This window comes from Podarcis muralis, chromosome 11, assembly GCF_964188315.1.
Source record: "Podarcis muralis chromosome 11, rPodMur119.hap1.1, whole genome shotgun sequence".
NCBI classification, from domain to species: Eukaryota; Metazoa; Chordata; class Lepidosauria; order Squamata; family Lacertidae; genus Podarcis; species Podarcis muralis.
The window spans coordinates 60,646,652-60,674,454 of record NC_135665.1 but is presented as its reverse complement, the minus strand read 5'-3'; positions in this window follow the sequence as shown (position 1 = coordinate 60,674,454).

The window sequence follows — 27,803 nt, the reverse complement described above, 5'->3', positions numbered from 1 at the left end:
AATTCGTGCATGCGTGCGATAAGTGCTCTGGGAACCATCCTGCATCCACGTGCGGAGGGGGTCGCCGGCCCTTTCGAAAAGGGGGGGGCTCTCAGCAGCCTCCTAAAACAGCTGCCCAGGCCCCTGCTGCCGGAGCAGGAAAGTAGTGTCTTATCCTCCTTAGGTTACACCCCTGTAAGGTTACAACCGTTGCTATCATTGTTAGAATCCTACCCTGACACTAAAGCGGCGTCCTATTTGCGCGAGGGCTTTTCCACAGGTTTCAGAATCCCGATAGTCTCCACCCCAGTAGCCAGGAACCCAGCAAATCAGAAATCGATCAGGGACATGCCAGAGGTAGCTCGCAGGAAAATCGAAAAAGAATTGGCTTTACGTCGCATGGCTGGTCCTTTTGCCGACCCTCCTTTTCCCAATTTCCACATTTCACCTTTGGGTATAGTTCCTAAAAAAGCTCCGGGGGAATTCCGCCTAATTCATAACCTCTCTCATCCTGCAGGCACGTCAGTAAATGACGTGATTCCCCCGGAGCTCTGTTCCGTGAAATATGCCTCTCTTGATCACGCGATCAAGATGATTCGGAAATTTGGGACGGGCGCCTTACTGGCTAAATGCGACATCGAATCGGCTTTTCGGCTACTTCCAATTCATCCCGACGATTTTTGGTTGCTGGGATTTCACTTCGAAGGGGGATTTTATTTTGATAAGGCTATGCCCATGGGCTGCTCGGTTGCCTGTGCGGCTTTTGAATGTTTCAGTTCATTTTTAGAGTGGGCCTTGCGTGAGAAGACCGGACTGGGCGGTGTCACGCATTATCTCGATGATTTTTTGGTCGCCTCGGCAGATAATACAGGGGACTGCGTGGCGTTATTGCAGGCCTTTGCTTCCTTGACGGAAGATCTGGGCGTCCCTTTAGCGGCAGGAAAGACTGAGGGTCCTTCTACTCAGTTGACTTATTTGGGTATCTTGTTAGATACCGTGGCCCAAACATCTAGCTTACCACCTGAGAAGATAATCAACTTGAAAAAGGTTATTAAGGATCTTCTGCCCTTAAAAAAGGTTACCTTGCGGCAGCTTCAGTCGTTGATGGGCCATCTAAATTTTGCGTGTAGGGTGGTCTCCCCCGGACGACCATTTTGCTCCCGATTGGCCAAACTTACCTCGGGGTTACGAGCCCCACATCACAAGATACGCCTTCCTAGTCAGGTACGGGCTGACCTTGATATTTGGTTGGAGTTTCTGGAGGACTACAACGGGGTGTCCTTGTGGCAGGACACTTTGAACCTGCACAACGACTTCCAGGTACATTCTGACGCTGCCGGGTCCTTGGGGTTTGGCTTGTATTGGGACGGTAGGTGGTGTGCTGAGCGCTGGCCGCCCGCGTGGCAGGGGCAGGCTATTACTAGGGACCTAACGTTTCTCGAGTTTTTTCCCATTGTAGTGGCAGTGCACTTGTGGGTTGAGCATTTCAGGGATCATCGTGTTTGCTTCTGGACTGATAACCAGGCGGTGGTGAATGTACTGGCCAAGCAGTCTTCACGCTCCCCTAGGGTATCGGCCCTACTTCGGGCCTTCGTGCTGCATTGCTTGCGTTTTAATATTGTGTTTTCTGCTCGTTTTGTCCCAGGAATTTCTAACGAAATTGCTGATGCTCTGTCCCGTTTTCAGATGCAGCGATTCAGGTCCCTGGTGCCAGTGGCTCGAGACCGTCCGGAAATTTTCCCGGATCATCTCTGGAACCTTGGCAGAACTTAGTTTTACAGGGAGTAGCTGCATCTGTCGCACCCTCTACCTTGAGGTCCTATGAGAAGGCCTGGGCTGACTTCTTATTATTTAATGGGCAATCTACTGGGGAAGTTACCACCTCCCATTCCACCTCTCAGGTGCTCCGGTATCTGGCGCATTTGTTCCAGATGCGTCGGGCGGTTAGGACCCTTCGTCTGCACTCAGCAGCAATTTCCTTTTTTAATAAGGCTTATTTTAACAAGGACCCATGTCAGAAGTTTGTGGTCCGTAGGGCCTTGGAGGGTTGGGGGCGTCTCACTGCTTCCAAGCCCATTCCCAGACGCCCCATTACTTTTGACTTGCTGGCAAAAATGCGCTCCAAATTGCGGAGCATATGTTGGTCCAAATTTGAGGCTTGGCTATTTTCAGCAGCCTTTTCATTAGCCTTCTTTGGGGCCCTAAGGGTCGGTGAGGTGGTGCTCGAGCCTAAGCAGGACGGAGGCTCAAGGGGTTTGCTGATACAGGACGTTAGTGTGTCGGCACGTGACCTGCAGGTTAATGTCAGGAATTCAAAGACGGACCAATTAGGCAGGGGCGCCCTTATTACGCTCCCTGCAACTGGTGGAAGTGGCCCTTGCCCAGTGAAAGACCTTACCAAGTACCTAGCCTTGCGTCCCGGCGGTGAAGGCCCCCTTTTCGTTCACGAAAATGGCCGCCCGCTGGCGAGACACCAGTTTGCCAGTGTGTTGCGAAAAGCGGTTGCGGCTTGTGGCCTCCCGGCTCAGGAGTTTGCCCCTCACTCCTTTAGGATTGGAGCTGCCACAACCGCTGCCCACTGGGGTTTGTCGGTAAAAAGGATTAAGGACCTGGGCCGATGGAGATCGGACGCGTTCAAGGGCTATGTGCGGAAATGATTTGTTGTTGTACTTACATGTGTGTGTTTTAACCCTAGGTCAGGCTGCTATCCATATCTGGGTAGTAGGGCACAGTATTGTGCACTGGGCCGCGGTCAGAGCTCGCCAGTCCGGACTGGGTGAAGGCCTGGGATTCCCGCAGCACGTACATGTGTCCTGGATCTCCAGAAGGGGGATGCTGTGGAGAGAATTTTTACCTCTCATGCGATGGCGTGTCCTCCAGTTCGGCCCTCCTTCGGCGATCGTGGTGCAGCTCGGGGAGAACGATATGGTTTCTTCTTCCTGCTACGGGCTGCGTGCGGCCATTTTATTGGACCTGGGGGAGCTGGCGGCATTGGTGCCGACTTCCAAGTTATTTTGGTCACAGCTGCTTCAACGCCGCATTTGGCGTGGTAGTCCTTGCCCTGCTGCCACCGAACGAGCAAGGAAGCGGATTAATTCCGCGGCAAGTAAGCTGGTGGTGAACCTGGGCGGGTCTGTTATCCCTCACCCTCTTATCTCATTCAAGGCGATTGAAGTTTATAGGGATGACGGGGTTCATCTCTCGCCAGTGGGGAATGATGCGTGGTTGGATGCTCTGGCGTCCAGGTTGAGGGTGTGGCTTGATTTGTGAGTGGTTGGCGGCGAGCGTAAGGGCTCGAATGGCGGTTAGGCATTGGTTTAAAATTGGTTGGTGGAGGGGTATGGATTGGCTGTGCCTGCCCCTCCAATGCTGCTGCAGACGGGTATTCCGTTAAAGGAATTCTGAAGCTTACCATCCCCTTCGTCCAAACCCTTGGAGCAGGGTGCGGGCCGAGTAAGCTTCAAGGAGCAAGCGCGGAGTAGCTGAGGGTCTGTGACGCAGCTCCAGCTGACTCTGTCCCTTGTTCCTCCGGGACTGACTAGGGAGTCAGTGCTGTCCCCCATGGCGGGGGGTGACAGATAGTCATAACCAATGCCTAAGCTACCACTCTCAATTTGTATTCAAATAAAGTTGTGGCCAAAATTATGCCAAAAACCTTAAACAAAAATTATGTGTGATGTGTGAGTTATTGGGAAGGGGGGTTTTGGTGGACCTCAACACGCAAAGCGTGTTCACATCAAAAGAGAGCACGTGTTGCGGTTGGGGCCGAACAAAATCCCATGTTAGTGACCAGGCCATAGAGGGACAGAGGCCTGGGAGTAGATTGGAGGATGTTGTTACTGGGGCAATTTGGTTGTTGCCAATTTAGGGGTGGGATCAAGGGCTTTATAAGCACGGTCCTCAGCTTTCTCTTTCTCTTTTGCTGTGGACACCGGATCTCCCGCCCGCCCTCCCTTGCTTGGGCTTGCGCCTTGACCTTGCTCTGCCTGTCATGGGGTCGTTCGCATTGGTGCGGGGGCCCAGTAGGAATTTTTCCAATCGGCTGATTAGCGTGTGCCTTTTGGGTTTTGCCTACTGCTTAGCAAATCGTCACAACTTGTAAGGTTAGCGGTTAGGCATTGGTTTAAAATTGGTTGGTGGAGGGGTATGGATTGGCTGTGCCTGCCCCTCCAATGCTGCTGCAGACGGGTATTCCGTTAAAGGAATTCTGAAGCTTACCATCCCCTTCGTCCAAACCCTTGGAGCAGGGTGCGGGCCGAGTAAGCTTCAAGGAGCAAGCGCGGAGTAGCTGAGGGTCTGTGACGCAGCTCCAGCTGACTCTGTCCCTTGTTCCTCCGGGACTGACTAGGGAGTCAGTGCTGTCCCCCATGGCGGGGGGTGACAGATAGTCATAACCAATGCCTAAGCTACCACTCTCAATTTGTATTCAAATAAAGTTGTGGCCAAAATTATGCCAAAAACCTTAAACAAAAATTATGTGTGATGTGTGAGTTATTGGGAAGGGGGGTTTTGGTGGACCTCAACACGCAAAGGAGTGGTAAGTGGTACTTAATTGCAAAGTCTGGTTCTCAACAAAAGTTAAAGCATTGCTCAGAGGGTTTTGCAATTCTATGCTTGCTTATCTTAGACCAGGAGTAGGGGAAACTTGGTCACCCCAAAGGCAACGTTCCCTTCTGGACCACCTTACGAGGGTCGCATGCCTGTAGTGTGGGGGATCAGAGGCAGAACTGGCCATAAGAACATCAGAAGAGTCAGCTGTATGAGACCAGTGCCCCATCTAGTCCAGCATCCTGTTCTCAAGTGTCCAACCAGATGCTTGTGGTAAACCTGCAAGCAGGAACTCAACACAAGAGCTGAGAACACAAGAGATTCAGAAGCATTGCCATCCCAACTGTGGAGGCAGAGCATAGTTATCATGTCCAACAGGCATCAATAGCCCTCACCTCCATGAATTGGTCCAATTGTCCAAGTTGGTGGGAATGAGTTTTATAGTTCCATATATTCCGTAGCTTGCAATTTCATAAAAAGCCCTACACCATAGGTACAAATAACCTGACATTAGCAATAAATTAAAATCATAGTCCATTTCAGAACTTGCTGTATCTAAGGGCTCTTCCAGACAGGGGCCTTATATTGCAAATATACTTTAAAACTGGAAATTCATGGATGATAAGGCAATCAATGGCTACTTGTCGTACTGCTGCTGGATAGCAGTTGCAGAAACCACAGGTGCGGAGATCGCTCTTGCCCTCGGACCCGGCTTGCCAGTTTCCCACTGAGCCATCTGGTTGTGAGAAGAGGATATTTTAGTCCTTTAAAATTGTAAAGTGCCTTGGGTGCCTTGGGCAGAAAGGGGATGTAGAAACACAATGGTTGAGGGAGCCAACTGTGTTTTGTTGTTGTTGTTGTTTAGTCGTGTCCAACTCTTTGTGACCCCATTGACTAAGGTTACCAGGCATCCCCGTTTCCCGGGGACAGTCCCTGGATTTACAAATCAGCCCCCATACAAAATCCATTGAAGTTGAAAAGTGTCCCCAGATTCATTGAAAAAAATCTGGTAACCTTACCATGGACCAAAGCACACCAGGCACTCCTGTCTTCCACTGCCTCCCGCAGTTTGGTCAGAATCATGCTGGTCGCTTCGAGAACACTGTCCAACCATCTCATCCTCTGTCGTCCCCTTCTCCTTGTGCCCTCCATCTTTCCCAACATCAGGGTCTTCTCCAGGGAGTCTTTTCTTCTCATGAGGTGGCCAAAGTATTGGAGCCTCAGCTTCAGGATCTGTCCTTCCAGTGAGCACTCAGGGCTGATTTCCTTAAGAATGGATAGGTTTGATATTCTTGCAATCCATGTGTTTTAGCTACTCCTTAAGCCAGCCATCTGGCTAACCACCAAATGGGAGAACTAGCCCAAGAGATCAGACTCACACTTTCTTCTCATTGATCCTCTCCTCTTTTCTTCCATTTCAGAAGACAGATTGATTTAATACATGAGGCCCTCCATGCAATCTCTGGTCCCTTTCCCCCCCCCCCTTTCTCTTTCAAATGACCAGGACAATGACCATGAAATCTTTATCTCATGCATTTGGGAGTGTTAAAGTTCCTTCCTGACCCTTCATGGCTTTTCTTTTATTGATCAAAAGTATGCAGACATCCACCTCCCTGCCCCCCGTCACCAGTACCCTTGTCAGACTGTATGAAAGCCATTTCCTAAGTATGAAGGCTGTTTCCTAAGGCACTTTTTTGTTTTATTGGAAGGAGAGTGCAAACCGTAAAATCATAATCAAAATGATAATTCGCATATCAAAGCCTTATGAAATATAGGCGGCTGGGATTTCACTCTTTGATACAAGCGGAGCATTAACTGCTTATCTTCTGGGCATCAGCTGAAATGTGAACTACAAGGTCTTTTCAGAAGATGACATTTTAAAAATGTCAGAGATCTTGACCTATACGCTGAAAATATACTATCACAGAATGGGGTGGGGGTGGGAGTAAGCAAGCAACTGGCAAGCCAGGGGGTCAGTCCAACTCCTGAGGGCTTCCCATCAACTTAACTCCAGATACAAAGGACACCTCCCCTTATCACACACCTCTGCAGCTCATTCAGAGACACCAGCAAAGGGTGAAGGTTTTGCTCGTGGTGAAATACTGGCTTCTAAATTTGCTCAGCAGACACACATGGCAATAGAATGATACTATGCATATCATCCTGCTGTGATTTAAATGTGAAATGTTCTAAGGTTTTATATTGTTTTCCTTTTGTAAGATATCCTAGGCTCCTTCGTGGAGGAAAAGGTGAAGTACAAATATGACAAATAAAAAAGAAGATACATGCAACTATATATATAATTTCCCCTCAGTGTTCATGCAGGTGGCAGTCTGGTCTAAACCACTGAACCTCTTGGGCTTGCCAATCGGAAGGTCGGCAGTTCGAATCCATACAACGGGGTGAGCTCCCATTGCTCTGTCCCAGCTCCTGCCAACCTAGCATTTCGAAAGCACGCCAGTGCAAGTAAATAAATAGGTACCACTGTGGCGGGAAGGTAAACAGCATTTCCGTGTACTCTGGTTTCCATCACAGTGTCCCATTGTGCCAGAAGCAGTTTAGTCCTGCTGGCCACATGACCCGGAAAGCTGTCTGTGGGCAAACACTGGCTCCCTTGGCCTGGAAGCGAGATGAGCGCCACAACCCCATAGTTGCCTTTGACTGGACTTAACCGTCCAGGGGTCCTTTACCTTTTACTTTACCTTTTACCTTCATGAAAGAGGCCCGGTTTGTTTGTTTGTTTGTTTGTTTTGTTTGCTATGGACCACAAACATCTCAAGGGATAACACAACTGCAAATATACGTGCATGTTATTTGTTCATGCATTGTTCCTTTCACCTGTTCCCCCCACGTCAAACTTTAAAAAGCCTATAGAAGACCTGTTGCAAAACTGTTGCAGGTGTTGCTGATGCCCCAGTCACTAGGCAATCACTGTTTTCCCATTCCTTCAGTTTCTTATAGCTCACCCTGGTTGAGAAGAAGAAGAAGCCACATCTATAGTACTGAGTGGGATGAGGAAAGGCCATGACTCAGGGGCAAAGCACTTGGTCTGTCTGTTAACCAGAAGGTTGGAGGTTCGAGCCCACTCAGGGCGGCTGTTGGCAGGATTCCTGTAATGCATAGCTTTGGACTAGATGGTGCTTGGGGTCCCTTCCATCTCTATAGTTCTACGAGTCTTGGGTTCTATGATTCAGTCCCTGGCATCTTAAGGTAGGTCTAGCAAAGAATTCTGGAGATTTGCTGCCAATCAGTGTAGACAGTGCTGAACTAGATGGACCAATGATCTGTCTCAGTAAAATCCAGCTTCCTAAGTTGCTAAGAGATTGATTCTAACCTACCTTATACTTTATATCTGTTTGCACACTGAGTTTCTAGCCACTGGTTGGACAAAAATAATGAGTGGCAGTGAAGCAGCATCCCTGGGCTTGTCTTTTTTGCCTCATTGATTCTTCATCCCATTTCAAAAAATCCCCCTTCGTTCCCCCCCCCCTTTAAAACAGCCATATATCTTTTAATTTCCCTGTACTATCATTTCCTTATTAATCTCTGTAATGGGTGATGCTTAACTCTGAGATGCAAGCCGGGCAGATGCTGCATGCAAGAAAAATGTCCAAGTAAATAAAGCTGTATTGTGCTGCTATATAAGGGATGTGAGGAAAAAGATTTACAATGAGCCATTTTTGGAAAAGGGAGAGAGGAAGAGAGAGAGGGAAGGGCCTCCGTTTCCAAACAGAGGGGAGAAAACAATCGTTTGGCTTAACGGCTGCCTGGAACGGGGTTTTATTTGAACTTTTCCTCACAGGCGGACAAAGGGATCATTTGCATGAAGCGCTCAGCGTGTGGGCCCTCGTGAGAAGGCCCCACTCCCGCCTTGCCAAAGCGGTCGCTCCCGGGTGAGGTGCCAGTGACGCCGTTAATCACCATCCCAGCCTTAAGAAGGGAAGTGGAGAGGCATAAAACGTGCCCGTGGAGTTTTTATTGTTGTGACCCTGACGCCAGGCGCAAATTGTACAACGTTTTGTGCCAGAAACCGCCGTGATTTACATATATTTCCCCCCCTTCTGAACAGGGTGGACAGCTGGTGAATCCTCTTGCCTATTAATCTTTTAGTGCGCAATCATTTTCTGGTATGTAACAACTATTTTTCAATCTTTGGGGCATCAAGTGAGGTAATGAATAATTCCATTATGTTCTTACTGGACAAATGGGTATTGCTGAATGACACATTAGGTTTGGAGCAGAGAAAAGAAGGGGTGGCAGAGAAGCTGTTTATTACCTTTCCGTCATGGGGAACGGCGAGAAATCTTTCTAATCTTCTCCTGAGGGGGATCACTATAAAATGGAGAGGCCATATACAATTTGGGTATTGTGTGCAAGCATATTTGTGTGACTGTGAGTTCAACTTTCTGTCAATATTTTCCCCACTCCCTTCACAATCTCAGAGCTCTCTGAATCTGAAGTTTGTATCTAACTTGGGCAGGAATCGAAAAGCCTGCAGATAAGCAGATGTTGTCTGGAACAGCCCACAGTTCAAGGTCCCAGTGGTGGCTGGTGCCCATTGGAACTGGTAGGGCAGAAGGTAGAGAGATCAACAGGAAGAGGAGCCAAAGTCATTGTCAGGCAGAGTTAGCTAAAGCTAGTATAGACCCCAACCTCCTCAGTCCTGAGTTCTACAAAGGCAACCAAGATGATCAAGGGTCTGGAAACCAAGCAGTATGACGAACAGTTGAGGGAGCTGGGTATGATTTGCCTGGAGAAGAGGAGACTGAGAAGAGATATGATAGCCATATTCAAATATCTCAAGGGCTGTCACATGGAAGAGCGAACAAGCTTGTTTTCTTCTGCTCTGGAGGGCAGGACTTGAACCGATGGCTTCAAGTTACTGGAAAGGGGGTTCCGACTAAACATCAGGAAGAACTTTCTGACAATAAGAGCTGTTAGACAGTGGAATGCACTCCTTTGGAAGGCTGCGGACTCTCCTTCTTTGGGCGTTCTAAAGCAAAGGTTAGGTGGTCATCCATCTTGCTTGCTTTCGTTGAGATCCTGCATTGCAGGGGGTTGGTCTCTACAATTCTATGATTCTGTGATTCTATTAACACTGAGACTAAGAAGGAGGAAGCTGACACTGCCACTTTCTGTACTGGTTGTAAGTAGTAAGAAAGGCAGGCAATGGCAGACTGTTGCTGCAGCAGTGTCCCATTCACTCTGATGGAAAGAGAAACGCTTTTCTGCCTCTCTCACAACACTAGAACTCATAGACTTCCACTGAAACCGAATGTTGGAAGATTAAGGACAGATAGAAGATAGTATCTTCATGAAGCATTTAGTTGACCTATGGAACTCATTTCCATGGGAGGCAGCAATGACCATCAACCTAGATGGCTATAAAAGAGGATTAGACAAATTAATGGAGGAGAGGGCTATTGATTGATGCTAGCCATAGTCACACGTGGGTGGCACTGTGATCTAAACCACTGAGCCTTCTGCTTGCCGATCGAAATGTCGGCGGTTTGAATCCCCGTGACGGGGTGAGCTCCCGTTGCTTGGTCCCAGCTCCTGCCTACCTAGCAGTTTGAAAGCACACCAAAAAGTACAAGTAGATTAATACCTTCCGGCGGGAAGGTAAATGGTGTTTCCGTGCACTGCTCTGGTTTCACCAGAAGCAGCTTAGTCATGCTGGTCACATGACCCAGAAAAACTGTCTGCGGACAAACACTGGCTCCCTCGGCCTGTAAAGCAAGATGAGCGCCACAACCCCAGAGTCGTTTGTGACTGGACTTAACTGTCATGGGTCCTTTACCTTTACCTAGCCATAGTCAGAGGCACTGGCAGAGGAAGAGGAGTGCGGGGGAGCGTACCGCCCCCGGCAGCGCAATCCTGGTAGGGTGCTGTCATGGCTTTCCCCCCACCCATGCTGGGCGCCCTGCCCTCGCAGATGGCATGCCCCACCCCAGGACGTGTGCCAGCCCCGCCCCACCTGCTCTCCACCCCCTGGTGCTGGAGCATGAATCTCCGCCACTGGTCATAGGCAGCATTGATTCTAAATACCAGTTGCTGGAAACTGCAGGTGGGGAGAGTGCTCTATGCTGATGTCCTGGCTGTAGGTTTCCCACGGGCATCTGGCTGGCCATTGTAATAACAGAATTCAGGCTTAGATGACCTAATGTTTCTAATATTCGACTGAGGAACAGCAGATACACCATGATCTTTTACCCTCATATTTTTTGTCATGAAGCTGCACCAGCAAGAGAGTTAATTTGGTGGTGGTAGTTTAACCAGTACACATGCATGGCTCCAACCTCACTGATGTTCCCTCCTTCCCACTCCATCATGGTAGCAGCATAGACAGCAGTGTCTGCAGGGCAGCTGTACCCCACCACAAATGCTACTACTGGAGATGCATATCTCTGATTGCAAGTATGCAGTTGCACTTTAGGGAGAGGGAAACCACCAATATCCTTGCTGTCTGGAACATGGAGCCTGTTTTTGCTTAACATGCTGTTCAGTGCAGTTGGCTTTAGCTTGTGATGCACTACAGTCTGATCAAGTGGGTCCATCTGTGGACACTGTTAAGCTGGCCATTCGGTCCATTTTTTTGGAAGAAAAATAATCCTCATAGATTCTGTGAACTGAATGAAGAATTGGTGGACCATCCAGCTGAAAATGATCGAGAAGTCACTGGGCCCAGACTTGAGAACAGGCCAATTCAAAAAATATATATCCCCCCACATCTTCCCCAAGTCTGTCTGCAACTGCCTTATCTCCCCACTCTCTATGATACTTGTCAATCAGGACAATGGGAAAGGGAGTGAATGGACTAAGTCTCTGTTTATCTGAGGTGTGCAGGACTGCATTTCTGCTCAACTCCTTCCCCCCTTCCCCCAGATGCTATTACATTTCCTATTGGTACCTGACAAAGAGCCTTATGATTCACAGCGATACATACCAATGTGGCACATGTACTGTGGAAAAGAAAGAGGACCAGGAGAGACTATAGCTGGATAAAATTTGTACTCCCAACAATGAAAAGTGATTGCCATCTTAGCTCTGCTTCCATGCAGGAGAACAGCTGTAAATGTTCACCCCAGGTTTTGAGCACATCCAATGTTGTGGGTCTTTCCCCCCGCTTCAGGATGGAGCATGTAAAAGGTTTGTTGTGGATCGAGGGCCCGACCCCCGCTATGTGAAATAAACACACAAGGACACGTGATATAAGGTTAATGGGCAAGAAAAGGCCACAACTTTATTGATTACAGCAATGAAAAGGTATTGGCTTAGGCATTGGATAGTCATCCAATAGGAGGTGGGTTTATTCAACAGTAGGTGGAGCCTGTTGATGCCAATCCAACTATAGGCTCACCCCTGATGTCACCGAGGGTCGTGCCATGGCCTCCCGCCAAGCAGGCATCGGACGGAATACACGACCGCCAGATTCCTTTAACGGAACAACCCACGGTAGATAGCATAGGCGATGGCCACACCTAGCCCTTGACACACATGAATCCAATGCCTAACCTACCCACCAATACCACAAAAGTTGTGACGATTGCTACGAGGTAGGCGAAAAAACCAAAAAAGCCTAATGCCAAATGGAAAAATTCCTACCAGGCCCCCCAGACAACCGGGGCGACCAACCTAAGGTCCATAGCAAGGCCAAAAACCTAGACCCTGAGCTAAATGGGAGTGGAGGGTGGGTGACTCGCTGCAGGCCGACGACGACTGAGGAGGAGGTGGAGCTGGCCCCGCAGCATTAAGCTGCTAAACACGCCCCCCGGAGACACCTGGTTGGCTGCCTCCGGTGGGCGTGGGCGCCAGCCAGGTGAGGAGGGGCAGGGGCTAAGGACCCCGGCCAGGAGGCGGAGCTCGGGCTCCCGCCCACAACCACTCCCCTCTCTTCCAGGGAGGAGAGTCTTTGCTAAAATCACCTCTTGCAGGCATTAAACAGTCTGGACTAGCCTTCCTGGACCTTGTGCCCACAATGCCTATCAGCTCCAGTCGGCATGGCCAGGGATGATGGGAGTTGTAGTTGAAAACATCTGGACAGCACCAGGTTGGGGAAAGCTAGTCTAGAATGTAGTAATCTCTGTATGTAGGGCAAAACTGATTAGAAGCTAAAGCAGGCCCATAATACTGATGATGAGTATCCCCTGCCCATTGTTTTAGAATTGTTTTTTTCCTCTAATATTATCAAAATTCATTTGGCTCTTCCAGAAATTAGAGGAACTGCTCCTTTTCACTCCAAAGAGAATGAAATGATATCATTACACACTAAAATAAAAAAGAAAAAAAGGGGGGAGAAAAAAGAGAGAGATAAAGGTAAAGGACCCCTGGATGGTGAAGTCCAGTCAAAGGCAACTGTGGGGTTGTGGCACTCATGAATTGTGGCTACAAATTGGTTTCCACCACCCTCTGAACATATATAAAGAGCTCAAACATGATTGATGGCCATGCATTTACTCCCACTAGAAGTTGTGGTGGACACCAACACGTACAATTTTAATAATTTTAATAATTTTAATAATTTTAATAATTTTAATAATTTTAATAATAATAATAATAATAATAATAATACACCACCCATCTGACTGGGTTGCCCCAGTCACTCTGGGAGGCTCCCAACAAAATATTAAAACACAGTGAGATATCAAACATTAAAACTTCCCTATACAGGGAAAAGGGAAGCGCTTGCAGGTTTCCCTTCGGCATCTGATTGGCCACTGTGAGAATCAGTCTACGCAGGGTCCAGCCTAGAAATATTTCTACCTCTGCCCCCAAACCAGAATGTGACTTCCTTTTTCATGTTTCACATAGTTCCCGAAAACACTCACCAGACACTGTGGAAATTCCAAATGCGCCACACATCAATTGAATACCTTAACCAGGAAAAGCCTGGGTGAACAGGTGAGTTTTATGCCAGGACCTAAGTGCCAAAACATTCATTTGGGAGAAAGAGTGGGATATATAATGTGGTTTAATAGAAGCACATTTCAAAGGTTGGTGGCTACCAGACTAAAGGCCATGGTCTAGTGTGAGATGAGCCTTTGGAGGAGACAGTACAGTCAAACCTCAGTTCCCAAATGCCTCTGTTATTGTACATTTTGGTTCCCAAATGCCAAAAATCTGGAAGTAACTGCTTTGGTTTTTGAACAATTTTCGGAAGCCGAACATGCTATGCAGCTTCCCTTTTGAGTTTCCCTATTGTATTGAGGCTTCAGCTTTCAGTTTTTGGTTGTCAAACGTCTCAGAAGTCGAAGAGTCTTCCAGAATGGATTACATTCGACTACCGAGGTTTGACTGTACCATGAAAAGTGTGACTTGAAAATTAAACGATTTAATATGAGCATCTGAGAGATGTGTGGCAAATTAGCACATGTCACCCATGACCATTCTGAATCAGGCCAGAAGGAGTTGGCAGCCCACTCTCCCTGATGGGCCACTGCCCGTACATGGCTAGTGATGTTGACAGTCCACATATTCAGGTGTCCCATCTTGTGCCAGTGGTGAGTTTAATTGTAAACTGAGTGAAGAAGTACTCTGTTCTGGTTTCCTTCCCCTCTGTCCGTGTTACTAGTCCATGTCATCCCTGTATGGAGCCCTCCTCTCTACAGTCTTGAAAACCTTGTCTGGCGTGTTCTTCTCTGGCCCCAAAGGCTTGTTATACTATTTGATAAATTTGGGGCATTAGTGCAGCTCACACCTCCATCCAAGGAAGCCTGCAAATGGGGATTGGCACCAAGTGAGTGATTGGCAGTGGTGATGAATTCTTATTGTGTCAAGAATTTTTCGGCATGACATTTATTGGTAAACCCGTCCAAAATAATCCCCATTCAGACCTGCCAGATTTGCTGCAAAGTGATGTGCTCCCGTTGCACATTGCCAGAAGAATAATGATTGATGCCCGCTGCCAATCAGTGTGAAGAATCAGTCAACTCCTTCCTGTCATTTCAAACTAAGACCGTATGGCTAGTTTTTACAAATTTCAGAGGGGGTGGGGAAATGCTGAGTGTGAATGCATGTATGAGCTACCTGGGCTGGGTACCCAATGTCAGCAATAATTACTGCTACAAGTGAAAAGGTGCTAAACCTAAACGTTCTAATGGTAACCAATGTACAACAGGAGAAAAGATGGACTCTTCCATTGCTGAAGACTTTTATGCAAAGAAACGACCATTGTTGAGGAGTTTTGTAGTTGCAAAATCCCTGCACTGAGCAGGTTGGTATCTTTTATGGCCCCTAGGGTACCTCCCATCTATACAAATTGTATGATTCCAAATTTGAGAGAGAATGGAAGAGAAATGGAGAGGGCGACTAGGACAGATGGGGGAGTAATTTGGAGGATCCACTTCCTGAAGTGAAATCACCTCATCTCCTGGACCAAGGAACAGACCAGATTGTGGCCTGCTGAATCTGCATCTCACTGAATCCGCCATGAAGCGATCTGAGGTATTTACTTTTTTTCTTTAGCTGCATGGAATGGCTTATAAGTATGATGGCTGCCACACAGGCTGAAGATGGAGTTTGATGGCAGCCCCCCACTGCATACAGAATGGATGCCATCATCTCCTGATCTGGCCCTGTTTTTCAGCCCAGGGGAAGAGTGTCACTTGTGATTTAGTCCAAGTTCTGGTGATACTCCTCTGATAATCTCTGAGCATTCTGGTCAGCACTCCAGAAATTCTCACATGAATATATTTTATTAACTCTTCAGTTAAGCTTCCCAAGTCCACTTAGGAGGTCTTTGTTTTACTGCCAATGGATGGAGACTTGTTTGCTGTAACTTCTGAAACTGTGTGAGTAAAAACTTTCACTGATTTGCAAAGCCAAGTGTCTGTGATTTATTCTAGCCTAAGTATTTTCACGGGGATCTAGGCAAGTTTTAATGTGCTTGGAGCAATCACCATTGTTCTTAAGTCTGCTATGAGGGAGTAAGAATCTGTCTTCCGATCTCTCTCCAACAGTTTCTAGGAGGGAAGCATGTGCCCTACTGTTGAGCAATGGTCTCTTTTCCTGTTGAAGGAAGAGGCTCTCTGCAAGAAGTGGTTAGAAGCAGACCATGGTAATTTCCCTCTTCGCAACTGGTCATCTGCATTCAATCCCCATCCCCAACTATATGCTAGTTGTACTTTGCCCTCCTACTCTACTCACAACCGCAGTTTCTTAGCTATGCTGAAAATGCTTCTGTGGATCTGCATACATATTCTACAAGGCCAGTTGCATATTAAATTCCACATTCAATTCATCTATTATAGGTCAATAGTGTTTTCCTTCTCCTTACACCGCCAAAAATAATAATCATCTGTAAACCATGTTGATGCTGTCCAGCTCTTTTTTATTTTTATTTTTTATTTTACAAAACAAAGAACATCCTGTTAGACGAAGGCTAATCTGCAGTAACCAGAAGTTGATCTTCTTTCGTCCAATATGAAAAGATTTATTTTTCCATTGTTGAGCTACGCTTTGACTGAGTTCACATGGCTAACTCCTGCATTATAATGGTGGCTATTTTGTTAGCACACAGTGTGCCAATTAAAACATCTGAAGGTCCCAGCCATCATGTTTGTGGAGGTGTGGGGAGAAAACGCTGCATTGATTTATTATCAATGACATGGAAATTGTTGTCATTCTGCTTCTTGTCACCCCCTTCCAGACTCCTTCCACTGTCATGGTTGTTGTTTTTTAAGAGCCTAAATGGAAATAGATGACGTGAAAAGAATGGATTGGCATTTAAATTAAACATTTCTAAATGCCAACAGCTCTGACTTTCCTCATATGAAACAAGTTTAAACATAAAAAAAAGTCATGAATTTGTGAAATGCAAGTTTGTCCCCAAATCGTCACAAAACAAAATCTATTTACTGGTTCTTTTTAGGGTAAGGTGAAGGGAAGGGCTAGAGCTCAGTAGAAGCAGAGGTTGGCACAACCAGTGTGGTGGCACTATGAGACATGCTACAGGGGACACCACAACAATGCTGTAGAATGGAGCTTGAGAGACAGGGGGCGCCAAATTTTAGTGTCACACAGGGTGCTGGTGAAATTTGAGAGGCCCAAGTCTGCCGCTGGAGACTTCTGTGTTCAGAAGGTCCCAAGTTTGATTCTCCAGGTAACCCAGAGGGAGACCTCTGTCTGAAACCCTGGAGAGCCACAGTGAGCCACGTCCTGTAGTACGATGGATCAGTGTGTTTGGCTGTTAACCAGAAGGTTGGTTGTTTGAGACCACCCAGGGATGGCTGTGGACAGGATTCTTGCAATGCAGGTGCTTGGACTAAATAACCCTTTGTATTCCTTCTAGCTCTACAGTTCTACCACTCCATGATTCTAAGTCTATGTAGAGAATACTGAGCCATATCATTCATTGGCCTGACTCTGTGTGAAGCAGTTTCCAATGTTTCTATGCTAGATCGAGATCAAAACCTGGAATATAATTACCAGTTGAGGGTCCTTGAGATGTTGAGTAGGCAAAGCCAGATGGTCAAAATCTCAGAGTTGTTAGTTTAACTCAGGCCTCAGTAAATTAATGGGACAAGTAGGGATGCCAGCAAATTCAGCCAGAAACGAGAGGAGGAAGAGAAAATTTTGCAATTTGCATGCTCATCCAACATCGGGAACAGAAATCAAGAAAGCAAACGTGAGCGGTATTTACTATCTTTGTTTGCTTGCTTGTTTACTCCACAAACATTATGTAAATAACTATGTTGTTTTCTGCATTGCTTTGACATTTCCCTTCCAAAGAAAAGAACTGAAATGAATCCTGCAATTAATGATGTAATTATCTTAGTTTTGGCCATAGCAAAAAGTGAGATGAATAATGTAGCTTTGAACAGAAGCAGAACTGTAGCAGAACAGAAGCAGCACTGATTGCAATGTACATGGGACTTGATAGAAATTCTTGCCTCCTTGCATCCCTAGGCATGACTAAGTACAGGAAGTCGTCATAAATTACCAGTATTTCAAACTGGGGCTGCTGCCAGATGAACTAGAAGGTGAGTGTGGGCCCAACATTTGAGGACTGGGGCCCAAATCACATGACTGAGCAAAACTGAGCATCTCTGTACCCCTTCCACACATACACACCATGTTCCCTTTTTGGACTTTGTCATAAATTCTGCTGCTTTAAATTCTGCTGGCTGTGCCCCAGGCTGGGGAACTTGCACCATCATAGCTCTGGATCATGGGTAGGCAAACCAAGGCCCGGGGGCCAGATCCGGCCCAATCGCCTTCTAAATCTGGCCTGCGGACGGGCCAGGAATCAGCATGCTTTTACATGAGTAGAATGCGTGCTTTTATTTCAAATGCATCTCTTGGTTATTTGTGGGGCATAGGAATTCATTCATTTTTTTTCTTTCAAATTATAGTCCGGCCCTCCACAAGGTCTGAGGGACAGTGGACCGGCCCCCTGCTGAAAAAGTTTGCTGACCCCTGCTCTGGATCACCCAGGAAAGCTCATACACACCTTTCATCCCAGTGGATCTTGAATTGTCATCAGTGAACTCCTGTTAATTCCAATAGGTACACAGTTCAATTAATATAGTTTGTAAGACCCAACCCCTTGTGTTCACGCCTTAGTTTGGATCCAAACCTCAGTTTTACTGGACTTAACCAATCCAGAGTTTCAGACTGCCTTGTGATCACAGTGGTCAGCTTCTTATGTCCCCACTCCTTGGTGTGCTTGAAGAAATATGTGGTAGCTCACATGGCCAGGTTCCAGCCTCAGACCCTGACGTTTTTTGTTCAAGCTCTGGGTACCCAAGAATTCTACAAATTGAAAACTCCACCATTTTACTAGTTACTTTGATTGCAGGGGCTTCTCTGTTCACTAAAGCGGAGAGCTTCACATCCACAGAGCTGCCCTTACATTGAAGTGACAAGCCTTGTATGCCAGGGCATAGGTGGACGTTGGTTGACTGTATTAGTTTGTTGCAAAGTGGATTGTTTTTCATCGGTGAACTAACAACAAACAAAGCAGACCCCCAAATTATCAAGTTTCACTCTATGAGTTTTCAATAGCAACCAATCTCGAGAACTGCATATATCTGCCCCTAGACAGCTGCATTATGGAGCTAAAGAAACTGCATCTAAATTCATGAGCCGATAAAATGTAATCTGGCTGAAGGCTTACGCGTGTGCGCACACACACACACGCACACATGCAATCACACCCCCTTGATTTACAAATGTTCCATAGCCTCTCAAACTGCTTCTGAGTTACTGGCATTATTTGAAATAATGACACAATAAAACACACTTTAAAAGACAAACCCATCACTTACTTACTTCTCGTCCAAAGAAATGTCTCAGAAATTTTTTAAGAACATAATTGATGGGAGGCTAGATTTCATAGACCATCAAAAACCTGGAAAGGCTTTAATAAACTAGGAAAATTAAACGCACTCTGGCTTACTAGCAGGTCTACAGCTTGCTTTCTTAGGGAATGCAATTTTGTAATTGCATGCAGTGCATTAGCAAAGACCTGGTTCCTTTTAAGGTGATGTGGTAGCCTTGGAACTTAACTCAGTGCTAGAGTGTGTGTTTTGCATTGGCAAAGTCTGTGGTTCAATTGGTGGCATCTTCATCCAATTAAAAGATCTCAGGACCTAGAAATATCTAGAAATCATCTACCAACCAAAGCAGATGTTGCTGAACCAATAATCTAATCAATATAATGGAGGCTGCATCTATGGAAACAATTACACTAAACTTAATCTTCCATTTGCTTTGGCAACCTTAGCAGGGTGCAGTGGTGCTGTGGCAAGCCTTGGAACGAGGCAAGTAATGCAATGCCAATGTCATGATGCACATTGCATCTGCGTAAGAACTTAAGAGCCCTGCTGGATCAGGTGAAAGGCCTAATCCAGCATTCTGTTCACACAGTGGCCAAACCAAAGCCTATATGAGGCCCGCAAACAGGATCTGAGCATAGCAGCACTTTCACCACTTGCAACTTACATCAACTGTTGTCTAAAAGCATATCTTCCCCAACAGTGGAGGGAGTTCATAGCCTTCATGGTTAGTAATCTTTGATAGCCTCGTCCTTTGTGAATCTCTCTAATCTTATGTTAAAGAAATCCACATTGGTGGCCATTGCTAAGAGAGGGGCGAATTAAAAGTTTAGCAATGTGTGACAAGAAAAAGTGTTTTCTTTTGTCTGTCCTGAAAGTGCCAGCATTAATCCTCAATGTGTAGCAAATATTCCAATTTCTACACATTTTTTTTGGCTGGTTTAATTGGACCTGGCTCCATAGCTAATTCTTTTATTCATGATTTACATTGTCACAATGCCACCCAGTTAAACTTATTAAATTGGGAATAAAAGACATGTTTTTGCTTTTGTGACGTTCTTCGGAGACAGACCAAACACACAGTCTATCATCAGTCCACTCCTCCCTATCTTGAACTAAGAGCTGTGCCTCCTGACATAAAACATTGACATGTCCAACCCACTTGGCCACCACAAGCTTCGTTGTCCAGGTCTTTCAGCTAGAGAAGGTATGAAGAATCTGTGGCTCTCCAAATGTTCTTAGGCTGCTCTCATCATCCTTGGTCCTTGGCCATGCTGGCTGTGGGTGATTTATGCTGTAAGCCTACAACATGTGGAGGACCACAAATTTTCCATTCCTGTTAATGAGGAGTGAAACTCTGTCTTAAAGGAGTTAAATGCAATTAATGATGGCAGAAAGTGAGGAGGAATTAAAGAACCTTTTATTGAGGGTGAAAGAGGAGAGCGCAAAATATGGTCTGAAACTCAACATTAAAAAAACTAAGATCATGGCCACTGGTCCCATCACCTCCTGGCAAATAGAAGGGGAAGAACTGGAGGCAGTGAGAGATTTTATTTCTTGGGCTCCATGATCACTGCAGATAGTGACAGCAGCCACGAAATTAAAAGACACCTGCTTCTTGGGAGAAAAGCAATGACAAACCTAGACAGCATCTTAAAAAGCAGAGACATCACCTTGCCAAGAAAGGACCATATAGTTAAAGCTATGGTTTTCCCAGTAGTGATGTAGGGAAGTGAAAGCTGGACCATAAAGAAGGCTGATCGCCGAAGAATTGATGCTTTTGAATTATGGTGCGGGAGGAGCCTCTTGAGAGTCCCATGGACTGCAAGAAGATCAAACCTATCCATTCTTAAGGAAATCAGCCCTGAGTGCTCACTGGTAGGATAGATCGTGAAGCTGAGGCTCCAAGACTTTGGCCACCTCATGAGAAGAGAAGACTCCCTGGAAAAGACTCTGATGTTGGAAACAATGGACGGCACAAGGAGAAGGGGACGACAGAGGACAAGATGGTTGGATAGTGTTGTCGAAGCTACCAGCATGAGTTTGACCAAACTGCAGGAGGCAGTGGAAGACAGGAGGGCCTGATGTGCTCTGGTCCAGGGGGTCACGAAGAGGTGGACATGACTAAACGACTAAACAACAACAATGAAGACTATGCATACTACCACATCATTTAAATCAGAATGGATGTTTGGCCATTCTAGTAGAAATGTACCTTTCATCCATGGAGTCTACTTGTGCTGGGCTATTGAAGATGCTCTGGAATGACAATCAAGCTTTTCATGAGATTCTGATGAAGTCCAACTTCACAGATGGCGAGACAGAGCCTTAGGATTCAAGGGACCGGAAGCCTTTCTCTTAATTTCAGTAACACAAAGACTTTGAACAAAACATGACATCTTTGCCACTCGAGTTAACATTTCTTTAAAAAAGATAATAATATGACATTGAAGGCAACACTACACAGCTGTGTGGTACCTACATAATTGAGGCTTTGAAACATCAAAGAGATGGCATCTTCAAACACTTGAATAGCTTTATTTGAAAGATTCCTTTTCACAACAAAATATGGACTCTGCCGTTGCAGATCAATGGATCTCTCAGAAACACAGTGTCCCCACTTTAAGCTGAAACACTTGGGATGTTTACATGATATTGACCGTTTGCTTCTGGACTACAAAGCAGGATTTTATTAAATGCATGATCCCATCGCTCTTTACAGAATTAAGCATGATATTCCAGGCAATGAAGAAGAGGTTATTGTCACCGTGATGACAATTTCCCTAAGATTACAATGAATGTTTAAAAAAGCAACTTTGCTTCAAACTATTTCGTCTGAATGAAACAATCAGCAGTACCTTACCTGATTACAGTTCCCAGGGTTTCCTTGGGAAGAAGGATTGATTGTTAAACCGCCCAGGGAATTGTAGCCCTGGGCAGAGAATAAGGGTCTCCTAACAACTCCTAGCCTCCTTAAAAAACTGCCATTCCCAGGATTCTTTGGGGGAAGCCATGAATGTTTAAAGCGCCATGATACTACTTTACATGTATAGTGCAGATACAGCCTAAGATCCATGCCTCTGTCATGAGTTTACTAGCTGGATTTGGGCAAGTCATTCGGAACTTAAGTCCCTATCTGTAATAAGAGGAGAAAAATACAGCCGTACCTTGGAAGTCGAACGGAATCCGTTCCAGAAGTCGACTTCCAAAATGTTTGGAAACCAAAGCATGGCTTCTGATTGCCTGCAGGAAGCTCCTGCAGCCAATCAGAAGCCACAGAAGCCTCATCAGGTGTTCGGCTTCCAAAAACAGTTCACAAACCAGAACAGTCACTTCCGGGTCTGCAGCGTTCAGGAGCCAAAATATTCAAGAACTATGCTGTTCAAAAACCAAAATACGACTATACTGGATTGGTTCCAGACAGGATGCAATCCTCAGCACACCTGCTGCCTAGTGAGTTTAAACCAGGCTTCCTCAATCTTGGCCCTCCAGATGTTTTGAGACTACAATTCCCATCATCCCTGACCACTGGTACTGCTAGCTAGGGAGTTGTAGGCCAAAAACATCTGGAGGGCTGAGAATTAGGAAACCTGGTCTAAACAGAAAAGCAGAGCCATTTTGAAAACTACAGCTCTGCCACACACACTGACTGGAATGGAAATTGGGTGGGGAAGGCCAATAATAACAATAATTTGTATACTGCCCTTCATTTGAGGATCACAAGGTAGTTCACAACATAAAAATACAACATCTTGGCCCTAAAAAAAGGTACAAAAATGTATTACCAAACATATATTTTACAATATGATTAGAAATGTGTTTATTGAGATAAAATACATATTTATGTATTCTGTGGCGGAACACCCAACTAAGTATGCATTTAAATGCAGCAAATTATACAATGGTTAAAAAAAGAAAGCATGTGAAATTGACCAGAGATATCCATGCCTACACATGAGTAAGACCTCAATCCTAACCCTCTTACCTGAGAGTAAGGTCCACTGCATTCAATAGTAGACATGGTTAGCATTGTGCTATGAGCCCAAATTCAACCCAATGGCTTAACATACTTGGTTGTTGTTAAGGATGACAACTAGATAATGCGTGTGATTTTTGTTATAATGCTTCACAGGAAAAATAGAAATGTTAAGTATTAAAAACAGGTCAGAGAGCAGACTACAGATTAAAGGCTGTAATGTTGTTATTGACTTTAGTCACCCAGTCTGTAGCTAACTGACCTCGGGTCAGCAACAGCTACAACTCAATGCATCAGTCTGCTTCCCCAGCAGTTATTACAAAATGGGTCTTTGAAATTTGCTGGATTACCAGTAGAGACCACTGCCAATTCACACCTTGTCTCTACCCAGTGCATCCCAATTTTTGAAGAAGTCTTATATCTGCTAAAAACAAGTGAACACCCTCATATCTGAACATCTCTAACATTTTGAGATCATGGGAGCTTGGGGGTGAGATTGTCTACTTTTGTCTTTATTTGGAGCAGATAGGAGATGGTTGAAAAATGGTCTCATAACCTTCAGCCAAAAGTATCATAACTTTCTGCCTGTACCTCTGTTGCACCAGTTGTTCAGGCACTAGGAAAAATATGACCTCAATATTGCCATCTCACCACTGCCTCATCCCAGAATTGATACCTTTGTGCCCTGAACTGCAGTGATGTGCCATTAAAATCCAACTCCAATACCATTATGTTGCTATTAGAAAAGACTGCCACGGAGCTCAGTTTTTCAAATAAATATAAATTGTGAAGGGTTGAAGAGTGAAGTGGCCTCGGGTGACCTCGAGAAGGAGATTCAAGCATCCGTTCAGAATGTTCAAGCTCCTCACTCTGCAACCAATTTTGAGAAACGTATTGGCTGAAAGAGCCATAGAGCATGTCATGTGGACCTGGCCCAAAATGCAGTCACAATAGGATGATGCCGTTTTCATAGAGGAGTTGTAGAACTTCAAAATGTCTCAGTGATGTGCTCTGACTCCTCGCAATAGCAGCATGAGTGCACCACCCTGAAATCTGTGTATGAAGGGCAATATACAAATTTAATAAATATTATTAATAATAATGGCACCAATTTCAAGAATATTTGGTGCTGAGCTTCCAAAACTTGCTCCACTGAGACCATGAGAAGACAGAGAAAGAAGATGCTATTCTAGGCTGCATCAACAGATGTCTAGTGTCCAGATCAAGGGAAATAATAGTATCGCCATATCCTGCCTTGGTCAGGCTACACCTGGAGTACTGTGTCTTGTTCTGGGCACCACAATTTAAGAAGCATATTGAGAAGATGGAATGTACTCAGGAGAGAGTGACCAAGATGATCAAAGGTCGGAAAATCAGGCCTTATGAGGAATGGTCGAGGGAGTTGGATATGTTTAACATGGGGAAAAAGGAGACTGAGAAGAGATATGATAGTCATCTTCAAGTAGCTAAAAAACTTTCCTATGGGAGCTTTTCTTCTCCTGCTCCAGATGTAGGACAACAAACAAAGTTACAGGAAAGGAGATTCCGACTAAACATTCGGAAGAACTTTCTGACGGTAAGAGCTGTTCGACAGTGGAATGGACTCCCTCAGGAGGTGGTGGACTTCTCCTTCCTTGGAGGTTTTTAAGCAGAGGCTGGGTGGCCATCTCTTATGGATGCTTTAGTTGAGATTCCTGCATTACAAAGAGTTGGACTAGATGACCAGATTCCCCATTCTCATCCTTTTAAATAATGATGTCAGGAACATGGGGAATTGCCTTATACCAAGTCAGAACATTGCAGAACTTGAATAAAATATTGGGGGATAATCAATCACATGACACAGCACACACAACATCTGAATGGCAACACCCATCATCTTTGGGAGTGGGGCACCCCCTCAAACATTTTACTGGGGGGATGTGAAGGGACCTCGACCCCCTAGGAGTTGGCACCTATGGACCACTGGCAAATCTAAATGATTATTGTTTACACTAAGGAAACCTGTGATGCTGTTGGACCTAACAACCACATCTTACACTGAAAGCATATTTAAAGGAGATGGCTTGACCAAAAAGATCCTGGGAAGAAAGGAGAGTCTGACTGAACATTAGGAAGAACTTTCTGACAGTAAGAGCTGCATGACAAAATAGCTTTCTGAGAAAATAGAACTGGAACACCTTTGAAATCAACACCTATATGAATTTTGTTATGCAGTTCTCTATTCAACCTATGTTTACAAAAACACATACCTATATTGGGGGAAAGCATGCATAAAAATGAATGTATTAGTAATAATTGCATACAAAATGCATTGCAACAGGGAAAACTGCTTGCAAAAATGTGTTAATTGAGACATATGCAAACTAAAATGCTGGTTAAAAAAAATCACTGCAGAAATGTGGGGACTGGAATGTAAGACTGTGGGGAAAATAAGAAATGGGGGGGGGGGCAAAATTGACATACCATTCCATGCCTACTTCCAGATTATGGACCGACAACATGTCTCCCATTGTTGACCCAGCTGCAGACGCTGGAGCTCATGTATTTCTCAGAGAAAGCAAGCAGAATATTAAAAACCCAGAAGCTTGCAAGAAAAGCGTAAGGCACATGCAAACCCTTTGTTTTGCCTTTAAATTAAAATAAAAATTAAACCCAAATAGCATGTAATTGATTTTAATGTAGCTTTTTAAAAAATGGGTGATGGGGAAAAGAAGGTCTTTTTCAGCAAATATACTATTGATTAACTGATATTTAGACTCTGGAGGCATCACTTTTCATAGTGCACCATAAGCATTTAAAAATACTACAAGGAATTAATTGCATGAACCCCCCTCCCTTTTTTCTGGCACTGTGCTCTGAGATGGCTTATCAGGTTTTTTTTTATTAATATTAATGAGCAGAATTAGCACCAAAGATCAGGGATCCGTGATAGCTCGAAGAACCTGCAAGGACCCCATGGCCTCCTACGGTTTATTATTTTTTAATCAAAATAGCTGACTTGAAGGCAGGGAAATGAAAGAACTGAGTCTTTTTATGATTCTACAACGATTCAAATTAAAATGATCTATACTTGCATAATTCCAACAAACCATTTTGTGCTAGTTAAAAACAGTTAAAATGGCATAAAGGCATGATTTAAGGGCTGTCGTGCTTGCTTCTTAATGAATGGTTTATTTTATGTGGCATTCTCCGCTCTCCCGTACAGACAAGCAGAGGCATGACCACAGATCACGATGATCACAGAATCATAGGATTATAGAGTTGGAAGTGAACTCAAGGGTCATCTAGTCCAACCCACCACAGTGCAGGAATTACAGCTGAAGAAATGTATTTGAAGATAGCTATGTTCTGCAACCATTGTCTATGTTCTACCTCCTCTGTTGGAGGCAGTATGCCTCTGAATGCCAGTAGTTCGGAAAGACAAGTGGAGAGAGCGCTGTTCAACTCAGGTTGTGCTTGTGTGTTTCCCATTTGAGGATGTGAGATGACAAAAGCAGGAACTGGGTTCAACAGCACTCTCTCCACTGGTCATTCACAGAAACTGGCATTCAGAGGCATATTGGTTCCAGCAGAGGAGGCAGAACATGGCTATCTTCTACAAGCATTGTCTATACCCACTGGGGCATCTGATTGGCCACTGTGAAAATAGGATGCCAGACATGATGGACCATTGGCCTGACCCAGCTTCAGTGTACTTCTTGTGGGAAGTGAAACACAAGAGCAGTCAAGTACAACATTCCTAGAGTGACCATGTTTACACATGGGGAGGAATGTTTGTCCAGCCAGCAGGTAAATTTCCTGTTTCCTTCTGGGCTGGGACACACTTCCTCTGCATGTGACCAGAGGTGGGTGTGGCCTCAGGTAATGACAAAAGCACAGGGCAGGGCAGCCATTTCTCTTTCTCTGACTACATGCATCAGAGAAGCAACATCTGCTTAGCCAAAGATGCTCTCTTGGCTTCCAGCCAAGAGAGGACAAAGGGACTGTCTCCTTATGAGATAGTTTCCAGATGTATGTAACTTTTCTAAGCTAAGTCTGCCTTCTGGGATCCGATTGTGAACAGAATGTGAGTAAACTCTTTTTATACTTTTATAGAAGACTGTGTCGTGTCTTATCTTTTATGAGGCAATAAGGGTAAAATACCAGATCAGTTATTATAGAGGCTTTAGCAAGCCTGAGCAAACGCATTAGCTGCAAGTTTATAAAGGGGAATGTTACTCTGCTAAATTGTGAGCTTGTTAACACAAGTCTCCTGCATCCCTGAACATTCCCACACTTCTTATGTTCTTAAATTTGGGTGGTGGAGCAGGTAGTGAACCCAGATGGGGATTTGAACCCTGGTCTTCCAGGTCCTAGCCCAACACTCTAACCACTACATCACACTGGCTTAAACTCTTATTTGGGGGATGGGGAACCTCAGGCTATTTTAATCTCTCAGTATTATGTTCTCACCTGAGGACTGAGTGCCCAATGTGGCCCTCCAGGCTTCTCTAGTTGGCCCTTGGAGCCCTCCATAGGGCACTTGAGTATTTTTTGCATGGTTGAAAAGTCCCCTTGAACTCTAATGCCTTATGCTTCTCTGAATGAAGGATTGAAGAGTGTGCGTAGAAACCAGTCTAGTATACAGTGATACAATTTCAATTTGATATTTTGCCCACTTTTGCCTCTAGCCCCACTAACTACTGGACTATGGCCCTCAGAAGAGAATGTAGCCCTCAGGTTGAAGGATGCTGTTCCCTCCTGCTTCACAATCCTAATAAGTGCAAACCTGGAAGTGTTGCCTAGATCCCAGGTATGGATAACTGTGTGTGTGTGTGTGTGTGTGTGTGTGTGTGTGTGTGTGTGTGTTACAGCATCTTTTATCTTACTTTTCCCCTTGTCCAGACAGACTTTTTTGATATGCAGATTCTCAGCTCCCCATTTGAGGTATGTCAAAGTACATCAATCTTTATCGCTTTTCGACAAATCCTGAAAGAACACCAGCCATGGATTGCAAAGTGTGGTTCAAACGCATACAACTG